An 11,540-nucleotide genomic window follows, 5' to 3' on the forward strand; every position below is an offset into this window, starting at 1 on the left:
TGGGAAACAGAAACGGGCCCTTTCCACTAGGAGACATTCTTAAACTAACTACAACATTTTTGGGTGAAATTCTTTTCGGACAAATGCTTCTGATAAGCTTCCACTTTCATTTTGACTTTCACTTTGACTTCCATTTTTTTGGCAAGGAGGTGCCAAGCAGCAGGTAGGGATAAAACAGCAGCAGCAAACCAAGTTGTGTGTTTGTCAAGTTAACTTCTATTTCAGATTACCTCTTTACTGACACTGCTCTGGCTCTGGGTGGGCTCACACACAAGAAACTGGTCCCAAAGAGCAAGGAACATGTTTTTTGCCAGCTGCTCTGTAAGAGGGGAACCTTATTACCTCCCTATAGCCTGTGGGTGGTATATACATACAGACAAATTAAAGAAAAGTTACAATAAAGTTACTGAGATGTTTTTGACTTAGCACTGCAGGACTTCAGTTTGCACAACAGACAACAAATATTTCATGTTGAACAATTTCAGACCTGTAACTGTTAACTCTGGAAATTTTGCCTAGGCCATAAGAAACAGGCATCATCTATCCATGAAATACGAGCAGCAAGAAAGACTGGGAGTCATTTCCTTCACAAAGCACAACAGAATAGAAAGGGACTGAGGTTGACACGTGCTGCTCTTCTAGATGAATGTTGGATTTGAGGAATGTGGCCATGAGATTGACACAAAAAACTGTAGTGGTAATCTGTTCTATTATTATTTTACCCTCAACAAGAATTCAAGGGTTGGATGCAGGCAATCCTGCTCAACAGTACCCTTAAACCAAACCCAGATATGCATATTATTCTCTTTTACCATATTATTATTAATTAAGGAGCAGAACAGGAAAACCTGTTTGAAAATAACATTTAACCAACAAGCATATGTAACTGGGAAACGTCTGTAAGAGCAGCGTGAGGCCCATCTCTGCACAGAACAGATTTCAGCTGCAGCATATGGCATTAAGAGCCCACAAGCCAGTAGTAAAACTTAGTCAAACAAAGTAATGACTAGAACCAGAGAGATCAAGGAAACCCAGCTCTAGGACAGCCAACACAGTCAGTGCTCAACCACAAAGCAGGGACCTCCTACCAGGCTCACAGGTCCATAGCTACAGCCAGACAGCTTCTAGCGTTTTTTGTAACTAGTCAGTTGAAAGGAAGAAATCAACGCCTTTAGAGCTGAGCAGTCAGCAAGAGCAGGAGGTTTGAAGTGTTTGCCACCTCCTTGAGGACCACGGCTTGAACTCTGTGTTATGAATAACCCCAGCATACTTCAGCCAAAGTGTTGACATATCATATACATAAGACATAAAGAGCAGCAACTCTTACCTTGGATTCCTTCTCGTCTTGCTTCTTCAAGAGGTGCATTCAAGATCTGAGTCTCCTTTCCAGAGGTAATTTCCTAGGCAAAGACTCCTGATTGCAGCTCGGACCTCACTGATTACTGAATGCAGTTTAAGTGGAAGCACACAGATGCCAAGAGGAGATTCATTACGAACCAGGCATCAGGTGGTATCCAATAGGAGCCAGGTTGGGCAGTGAGAAACAGCTAACCTAAGCACTGGTGGATAACTAATACACTTTCTTTTCTGGTGCTCCGTAACCTCTTGGCCATATCACTGCTAGCTGGCTTAACTGTACAGGCTTAGAGAGCCCAGGGGACTCTACATCAGTACTATTCAAACACAGTCTGCTGCACTGAGAGGTCACTGTTAACCTTCAGCGTGGGCTGGCAACAACTTTGCACAGTACAGGATAAACTGTAAAGGCCTGAAAAGCAGCCTCTGCTGCTCAGCTCAATACCATCCTTTTTCCCTTGCTTTGTTGTTCTCCAGCTTGCAGGGCTGGGACAGTGAAAGCAAGAGCAGTTACCAGCCACATAGCTACCCATGCTTCGTGTGTCCTCAAACAGAAACTACGCTCTTTTCTAGTAAGCAAGGAGAGCAGGAAGGTGTCCTTATCTTGGCCTTCACCCTGAGATTCACAGCTCCTTTCTGCCATGGGATTATGGCCACAACCAAGTGGTGAAGCCTCTGAAGTAAAGCAGAGTTGGCTGTTACAAAACAGAACTAAAAACAGCTTTAAAGTCAGTCACTACCTTCCACCAGCAGCGTTCATCAGCTTCCTAAATTAATGACAGTACCCACCACAGGTATTTTCATGGTGCAGCTGTGCTGTGTTGGGCATGCTCACTGCAGCTGAGGTGACAGGAGACAGAATGCTTGGGGTTTTGCGCCCCAGGAAGAAGGAGATAAAGTTGTGAGTGAGGTCACAACGGGCTTCTGGAATGTAAAGGGCTGCTAGGGACCTGCGGGGGCTGATGGACTGGTTTTTGCAGGGGAAAGTATACTCGTGTGGAGTAACTAGAGATTGGAAGAGGAATTAGCATCCTGCCTGCAGCTAGGTTATTAACAAAATGACAACATCCCTTCTACTGAAAGAAAGCTGAACAACGAAGAGGGCAAAGAACTTTTAGTCAAACTGTTAGCCATTATCTACTCTTTACTAGCAATTACCTCATTTCAGTGGCCAGCTCACATTTTGGATGAGGGAAGCTCAGAGCCACAGTTATCTCCAGATTTGTGCACTCCTGGATCACGCGCAGTGCATATTTGATCTGTTTCTAGAAAGGCCAGATAATCATATTTCCATCAAATTAGCCAGTGCACATGGTACAGTGCTCATCCTGTCCTTCCACCAGCTATTAAAGGACAGCTGACATCTGATCCGGCACAAAGAGCTGCTTGGTGCAACATTAAGAGCACATTTGCAGCCTATCACTGCTGTGTGCCATGCGGCTGCGGCATTTCTGTCTGACACGAGGGCCCAAAAAGGCAGATTTACAGTGTCGTCATATTCTGACCAAAAGCTGACTGTATCTTGCTTTTAGATATAAAACTCTAATACAGATCACTAAGACCTCCCAGTAAAATTGGGAGAAACCAAACTCAACATCCCCAAAACTTTTAAGAGGAAAGACAAAATCCTCCAAAATCACTGAGCAAAGAGAATTTGGTTTAGAACATAGCTACAGTTTTATAGCTGGGGGTTTCCACAGACCCTCTTGAGGATAAAGAACGTACTGAGACAACTGGGGAGGGTGAAGAGGGAACAGACAAATATCATAAGAGGTTGTTTGCAATCAGAAGGAATTTCGCGTATTAGATCTAAAAGAGCCAGTGTTGTACAGATTTAAACACACAGAACAGCACATATAATCCCAGCGTTGCTGCCCTTACCATAATTCAACTAAACCACCAACTCAAGGGCAGACATAAGGAGAAGTAGCCAGTGTGTGAATTGGTGAATGAACTATAACTGCGCCAGTGGTGCTTTGACTTAAATTCTCTTTGACTTTGAAATCTTGGCATTTGCTGCAGCCCCTGCCTCAGGGTAAACAGACACACAGTACAGCTAAAGAAATTCTAGCCTAAACTTGAATGAAATTTCCAGAGCGTGAGATTACACAGTTGGATTGTTCATGGAGCATAGGCTAAACCCTTTAATAAGAGAGGGACTGACTTTGTGAAGCTAAGTTATGACTTTCTCCAAAGTCATACCTCATACCTCAGTTTCCCCCTGCACCACAGGCAGTTTGTAAAGCACCTTGATGTCAGGAGCTGAAAATCCTTCTGGCATGCTAAGTATTGTGGTGATTTTTCAGTCCCAGACTCTAGTCTAGTCTAGTCTAATCCCTAGTTTAAACTAGCTTGCACTGGGTGGTGGGCAGATCAATATTTGCAATGAAAAATCTCAGACAAAAGGACAAATTATATTGTGTACACAGTGTCATTGCTTGTTTAGTAATACGAGGGGATGGCTCTTGGGAAGGGGGCTGCAGACATGAGCTAACACTCATACTCAATGCAGGGAGCGTGTGGGGGAGTTCAGAACATTCCCTTCCACTTTGCGAGGGCACAAATGCTCAACAGCTGCATCTATGGAAGAATTGTTCTGAAATTTTAAGCCGAAAACAGTCCATGGAAGAACTTCTTGGGAAACTGGTGAACTTTAACCTTCCCAGGATAAGAACGTTAACATAACTGTGAATGAGAAAGCTTTCAATACACTGATAGACGTGAGAAATGCTTTGTCTTTAGAGAAGGGCTGCACAGCCCTTCTTGTGTCTGATCCCCTGTGAGGAAGGCAGACGTGAGCGACAGTGACTTTGTTCTGCTAAGTGGCAGCTAAAGGTTTTACTACGGTCACTGCTCAATTCAGCAGTCAGGGCGGGTGATTCAAAGCCAAAGAGAAGTTCTTATCCTAGGGATAGACAGGACCTTGAGAAATGCATCCTCCCTGCTCTGCAGGGTCCTGTGCCAGCTTTAACCAGAGCGCTTATCAGCACAGGCCCCAAATTTAACTTGTGTTTGCTCAGTCTGTCCTGTATCCTCAATGTACCGTTTCTTGATGCCACCTTTATTTCCCACCCATGTATACAAATACTGCCAGGCTAAAACGGTGGGTTTAAGCTTTTAAAATTAATATTTCGTTCAAAGAGCAAGAGGAGTGCTGGACTATTAGCAACAAGCACACTTCCTTAGGATGGGGCATTCTCAGAGTCCTGAAAGTGCCAGAGCTGCCTAGTTCTACATTATGTACCAGGAAATAAAGTCTTGTCTGGTGCCTGTGTGGTGTTTGGTAGAGGCCTGGCACAGGACAACACAATGCAATCTCTGCCAAAGATGACATATTCTTCTCTTGCTCTAACTTGAGAGCATTTGAACACTACCCCCCTTTACCTGATTTGCTGGCAGCCTCACTCCATGGCAACCATGCATTAATTTTATATCTTACTTCTTCCTTTGTCCCAGTGGGAGAAAAATGCCAGAATTCTGTTCAAAAGCAGTTTCCTACTTTGGTCTACAAAACAGACTTTCCCATGCAAGGCATTCTAGATGCTCCCAAGCCCCCACTGGCCCCAAGTCCATGGTTTGCTTAAGCACTTTATTTGTATGAAAAAAAATGAATTTCAGTTCTGCAGTCACAGCCCGATGCAAGCAAAGGTCTGACACCGCTGTTATCCTGGAAAAAGCTGAAGTTATTATTTGAAATGGGGCAGGAGCCCATTTGGTGAAAGGGGCTGCTGCCTGGAACACCCAGATTAAAGATGAAAGCAAAGCTGTCCATTCTCTGGAGCATCAACAGGAATATCTCTGGAACAGCCCCACATGGCTGTGGCTTACCAGCTATCAGTAGTAACCCATGTTTGCAGGCTTCCCTCTGGCCAAGAGAGAAGAGGTTTGAACTCAAAAGCTTTGATGTGAATCATGACCATTCAGGGTCAAGAGAACTAAAAAGAAAAAAAAAAATGTTGTCCAGTGCATAGCGCTAAAGAGTTGAAATTTTGTAGAAATGCTTTTTTGCTTGCTCCAGCAGGATAACTACGTCTCAGGTCACCAGACTTGAGCTCTGATAAATCTCTCATTTGCGTGGTTAAAGTTCATGTCCAGGTTTGGTCTACAAAACCTCACCATGCTTTCAGGTTATGGGTAAACTGTACTTGATGTTCATCTGCAACATAAATCCACAACACAAAATACAGCTGAACAGCTATCCTGGAGTATAGACACGGAGGGAAACAACAGCTGCTGCCAGGCACAGATCCAGCAGAGATTATTGCAGTCACAGCAAGCACTAAGTCAAAGGTATATGCCTGGACTAAATATGTATCATGAAAACAAAACCTGTACCACGAAGGCAACTGCCATAGTGAGGAAGTAAAGAATCAGGTGGGCAAACTCTACATCTCCTGTATACCTCTGCTCCCACAGGCAGCTGCCAGGCCATTAAACCTGCCTGGGGGGGTCACGCATGGCCCAGGAGCAGCTTTACAGCTGTGCTTCCCCAGCACTTCCTTCTCCACCATCTCGTGACAAGTAGCCTGGTGATTTAGCCTTATCTGTGAGCACTAATCCTTGTGACATGCCGTACAGAAGGAAACCTGACTTGTTGCAGGACTACCTTGGTGGTTTTTTGCAGATATTCCTTTCCCCTGGAAGTAGAAGAGAAGGACAAAGTTTACACCTCCTGCTGTGTAGGGCACAGGCAAACTGACAATGCCCCATCAAAATCAGGTCAACCTAGACTTCCAAAAGGCAGCAGCAATGTAATTCTGGTATGTGCCACTAATTTTGTTCTCTTTTTATCAGTCCCAATACTGAACAGGGTCACCAAAACAGAGATGAACAAACAGCAAATCCAAGAAAGACACCCCTACAACAGAAGTGAAAGATCAGTGCTGAAGCAGTCTAGAAATACAAGAATGATATGTGAGACAGCGGGAAGCAGGGTAAGAGTGCCAGCATCTTATCACCCAACAGCCACACACAGCCTACAGCAACCCACAAATACTGTTGCCGCTTTATAGGTCACAGCATCATTTAGCAGTTTGGCAGACAGGGGAAGCTTTGTGCTAGCACCAGTTTAGATGTACTACAGATGTCAGTTTGCTCTCTTGCCTTTTAGCAACATCCCAAGCACACAACATGTTTTCAAACATGCTGCCCCGAAAGACCTTGCCATCTACTCAATACAGAGGAAACAGATCAGCTATGAGAAGGTGCAGGGATCAGCAAGGAAAAGGTTAGCAAGATGACTTTTAAAAAAAGGATGTGGAAGTGGAAGTAGGCTTGTTATATGTATAAAGGGCAGCTGCTCCAATCAGTGAGGGTGGCACAGAAGAACAAAAATGGAAAGATTTAGACAGCAGTCTGCTAAGCACTGCATTCATCCAAGTGTGTGCTTGTGCTGCAGGACACAGCACACAGAAAAACCCAAGATCCAGTGCACTTAAAAGACTTCTATTGGATTTCAGTGGGATTTATCTCAGGCCTAAGATAAAGTCAGTTACAAGATCTATTAACTCTGTACTGTGAAGGCTATCACTAACACTATTATCACAAGTACTTATCTCAAATCTCAACTGAAACTTCAACTGAAGCTACTGAAAAATCTCACGAGCTGTCCTCTTCCTGCTATCAAGACAGCTTTTTTACTAACCACATTAAATTGAGCTCGTCAGACCATTTTTCCCACCTGTTTAATAAGACAAACACACACCTGATCATGCCTTACTACAGTGTCAATGAGACTCTCATATTCTCATGAACCTCACATTAGGTTGCTGAAAGGCAGTAAAGCACGGGACTTGCACTGCAATGTACTGGGAAGTCATTCCAATAGCAGCAAGAAGAAACAAAGCTAAATTAACAAACACCCTTAAGGCAATTCTAATCCCATGTGTTAAGAAGCTCTGGATCAGGTCAGGCTCACTGCCGCAGGCAAGCTACATGCTTGTGTGCTCCACGTAGCATACACATGTTCAATCTTTCTTTGGATAATGTCCTGTGCAGTCTGCACTGAGAGCTCGGTGCCTCTTTTCAGCAGAAGGCACCAGACCCAGGTGGTTTGGATGAGCGGCCACTTCTGTGCAGCCAGGGTGAAGTAAGCACACTGCTCGCTGTTTGAGGGCAGAAATCAAAGTTCTAGCAATCAACACACAGAAGAGATCCAGCCTCCCCCTTAAATAAAGATACAAACCTTTCTCTCTCCCCCAGTCACCCAGTGTTGCTACTATTGACAGCTTCACTGGTTGAAGTAGTAACTGCTGAAAAGAAGTGACAAGCCTTCATAGATAGCATTATCAGCATTTGACAGCCAAGTGAAAGTGTAATCAATGTATTACAGTGTAATCAGTCCTACAAAGCTTCTATCAAGCCTATCAACAGGGCACCAAAGATTATTTATTGGTTCTTTATTTCCTATGCTGTAAGATCTTACTGTAACAGAGCTGAATTTTGCTAGACCCTGCACTACAGTAGACAAATCGCATCAGATTAAAGTATGGGGATAGGAACATCCTACATATTGCATAAAATACACAGGGGAAACCTCTCAGGAGCAGTCAGCTACATCTGAGAACTAAGAAATGCAACACTGCTTGCAAAAGAAGTAGCAGGATTGCCTTATGCCCAGCTACAAGATAGGCAAGGAGAAATCCAAACAGGAATTGAAAATGTCAGACACATAAGCCAAGAAAAAAAGTTGGAATGAAACTAGGTCATCCCCTGTCCCCTAAAAAGTACTGGCAGATACAAGCATATTAGTAAGGCCAAATTACAGTGACACCAACATTCCTGTTTAATGCAATCCAAAGCTTATTCATTCTTTCAGTGGAAAAAAAAAAAAAAAAGTATTTCCTGATATATCAACCCAACTTCACTTGTCACAACTTAAGCCCGTGATTTTTTTTCTTTCAACAGAAAAATATATTTAACAGAAAATATATTCTTCACATACATGACTTCCGCGAAGAAGGGAAGAAACCTAATATTCCCTTTGCTACAACGCTGACCTTAAAAATAGTCAATACTGGTGGATTATGTGCCTGAAGAAGAAAGAAAAAGGCAGATAATCAGTGATGCTAAATTTGAAGGAGAAATTAAGAACTCATGTTTAAAGTGTTCATGAGAATGGTGTTCAAACTTAAGTTTCAAGAGTGTAAACTAGCTAGGAAACACAGAAGGAGCAATGAGAAACATGAAGGACACTAGCACAGAGTAGAGATACTGAGAAAGTCAAATTAACACATGGCTTAGAGTCTACACTGCAAACTATAGTTTTGAGCATTATTTGCTGAACTACACTACTGAGCAAACCAAACTAGTCAGTACGAGAAGCAATGGACCTATGGTACTCCTAGCATTAATTAAGCACAGGCTGATTTATGGTATTTTTCTCACTAATCTGAAGTAGCCCCTACTAAACTGCCTGCTGCCATGGCTCAATTGCATTTGACACTTGAGCTTATCTTGAACTAGCTATTGCAGGTAACTTGATACTACAGCGCAGATTAAACTCCTAAGCTAAATAGGGTTCAACACTAACAGCTAGAAAAATAACTAGCAACTGAAAATGTATTACAGGAAAGAAACACTCTTCCATCTTACACCTACATTTTTAGTTTTTTCTTGTTATATTTTTTTTTGCGTTGTTCATTATGACAATGACATCCACACTGGAAAACATCACTTTGAATGTTTACAGGAGCCTGAGCTTCATTATGGTATAACTTCATTTAAGAGAAAGGAGTCCCCATACAGGTAACTTAAAAGCAGAAAACCTGCTTATCAGAGTATTATTTGAGAGACAGGCCCGTGCTGTTCAGAATTTTCCAGTTTATTAATACTAACCTGGTTCCTTGTTCAACAGCAAAGAACACTGTAAATTTAAAAAACAAAACCTCATTGCAATGCAAAGCTTCTGACTCAGGTGGAAAAGCAGCCAGGATGCAAACCTTGCTGAGACTCTTCAGCAATGAATGAAGCAGAAAGGAATATGGATTCATCAGTTTGCCTGAAGAGAAACAGTTTGTAATAGCGCTCTCTTTCAGCCACAGGGCAGAAATCCAGTCTTCTACTATCTTTTTTTAGCACATGAATAGTCTGTTGAGAACAGAGTTTTATTAACAGTAGCAGGCAGCCTGAATCCAGCACATGTGGGAATTCGGCCAGAAGACGAGTAGAAGCTCTTCTCAGACATCAGACTTTTGAAAATGTATACTTTAGTTCCAAGAGAACTCAAGGGTCTTTAGGTAAAAGCAAGAAATATTCCTCACATGAAGAGCAAGAAGCTCAGTGTATCAAGACACATTTTAATATTGGTGTTTTAATACATTTACAATGGAGTAAGTTCTCTCTGTATATTCACCCAGATATAGTTCTACTGTTCTACTACAGGCAAAGTTAAATGTTAAATAAGCCACAGTTTCTATTGAAACGGGTACACAGACCAGCAGTTCTATGAACGGGTGCAACAAACTACACCTGCATTTTTACAATCTAACACACAGTAGCAGCGTCCCCTTGACAAGCAGAACAGGCCTGCTTTGTTCTCATTGCTTAAAGCTTTTAACAGGACACAGATACATGAAGTAGAGCTAGATAAGTCTCACATGTATCATCTGCCTTTAATATCACACAGTCACCTTTTCTACAGGACTCAAGATTAAGAAATTCTTCTCCAAAGTTATACCAGGACCAAAGACTGAATGTCAGAAGCCTGGCAGATCAGTTTGCAGTTCTGGAATTCCAAGCAAAACAGACTTATAGGCAACCCAAGGCTTTTAGTATTATCTAACATTCAACATTAACCAAGCTGAAGTATACTGAGCCAGTAACAAGCATTTAAGCTGTCTGGCTTCTAATCGTCTTCAGAATTCAGGAAGTCTACATATCTGGAAGCGATGACACAAGGTATGATAGCAAAAAAAGAGGATGATCTCAATCATGCCTACATGATCTCAATCATGCCTCAATCTCCCTACACAAGAACTTGTGTACGCCTCCTTATTTGAGTGTGAATCCCACTGTTTGCACTAATTAGCATACAGCAACCCAAGCACATGTACAACACAGGATCATTTGAAGACTCTAAGAAGTAAAACCAGTCAACTCATACTACAGCTGTATTCATGTCTGACTACTAAAGAGATACCACTTGTTCCCAACTTCAATGAGTCACACAAAATGTAATATATTACAGTCTTGCAAGTTTGTGCATTTTGGTGCTGTAGTGTTGTTGGTTTTTTTTTTTTTAAAAAAAACAAATACAACAAACCAAAACCAACCCATAACACCATAACTCTATCCACACATCCAAGACCTACTGACAAGTCACGCAATGTAAGAAGGCCACTGGTTCCTAGGAACAACTAATTCACTACAGTTAAAAGTTCAGTTTGGCTTTGTTTAAACTGTGTTTTATGCCAAAAAAAAAAAAAAGCTGTAAAATATTTATTGAGCAGATTCAGTAAAACTTTCCACGTTCCACCATGAATTCTCTGCCTTTTCTAAAGCAAGCAGAGACTTCCCTGATCTACAAGCAAGTACTTGGTGCTACACCGTCAAGTCATCTCTATTACAAACCCATGTCTTCCAGCAAGATTAACACGTACGTGCACTGTAACCTGTCCATAACTACCCTCACTTCAAAAAGGTATGTTCGGGCTCTTGACTGTGGAGCTTCTTTCTGCCTTGTAGCTAGTAAGAGCTGACTACTTTTTTGAAGCATTCTTAGCTTTGTTCTGTGCAACACAGAAGTCCGATTCTTACAAGCCAGGGTACTCTCAATCTTACTGGTCTAGGACCCCACCAAGCACATGTAAAATATGCAATACAACAGGAAGCAGATAATCCTTAAATTCGTCAACGCTTCTGATAGTAGATTCTGTTAACAGGCTTGCTATCTCATCCAGGAAATTTAACGCCAGAGTCCCAGGAAGCCTTTCAGGTTATTAAGCCACATACCATACTAATAATGAAAATCTAAGCCCCAAGGGCACATCGCCGGAAACCCACCTTTAGATATTAATATAGAATTCCAAAAGTAAACTGCTACAGCAGTGTAACAACTCTGAGAAAAATACCCCAGGACGTATATTGGCCTTAACAACAGACTATGCATACTAGAATTATCTTTTCCTGAGTGATGTTTCTTTGGGTATTTGAGAATATTATGTTGATGCCAGTTTGGCTGAGCA

This window comes from Numenius arquata, chromosome 11, assembly GCF_964106895.1.
Source record: "Numenius arquata chromosome 11, bNumArq3.hap1.1, whole genome shotgun sequence".
Taxonomy (NCBI): domain Eukaryota; kingdom Metazoa; phylum Chordata; class Aves; order Charadriiformes; family Scolopacidae; genus Numenius; species Numenius arquata.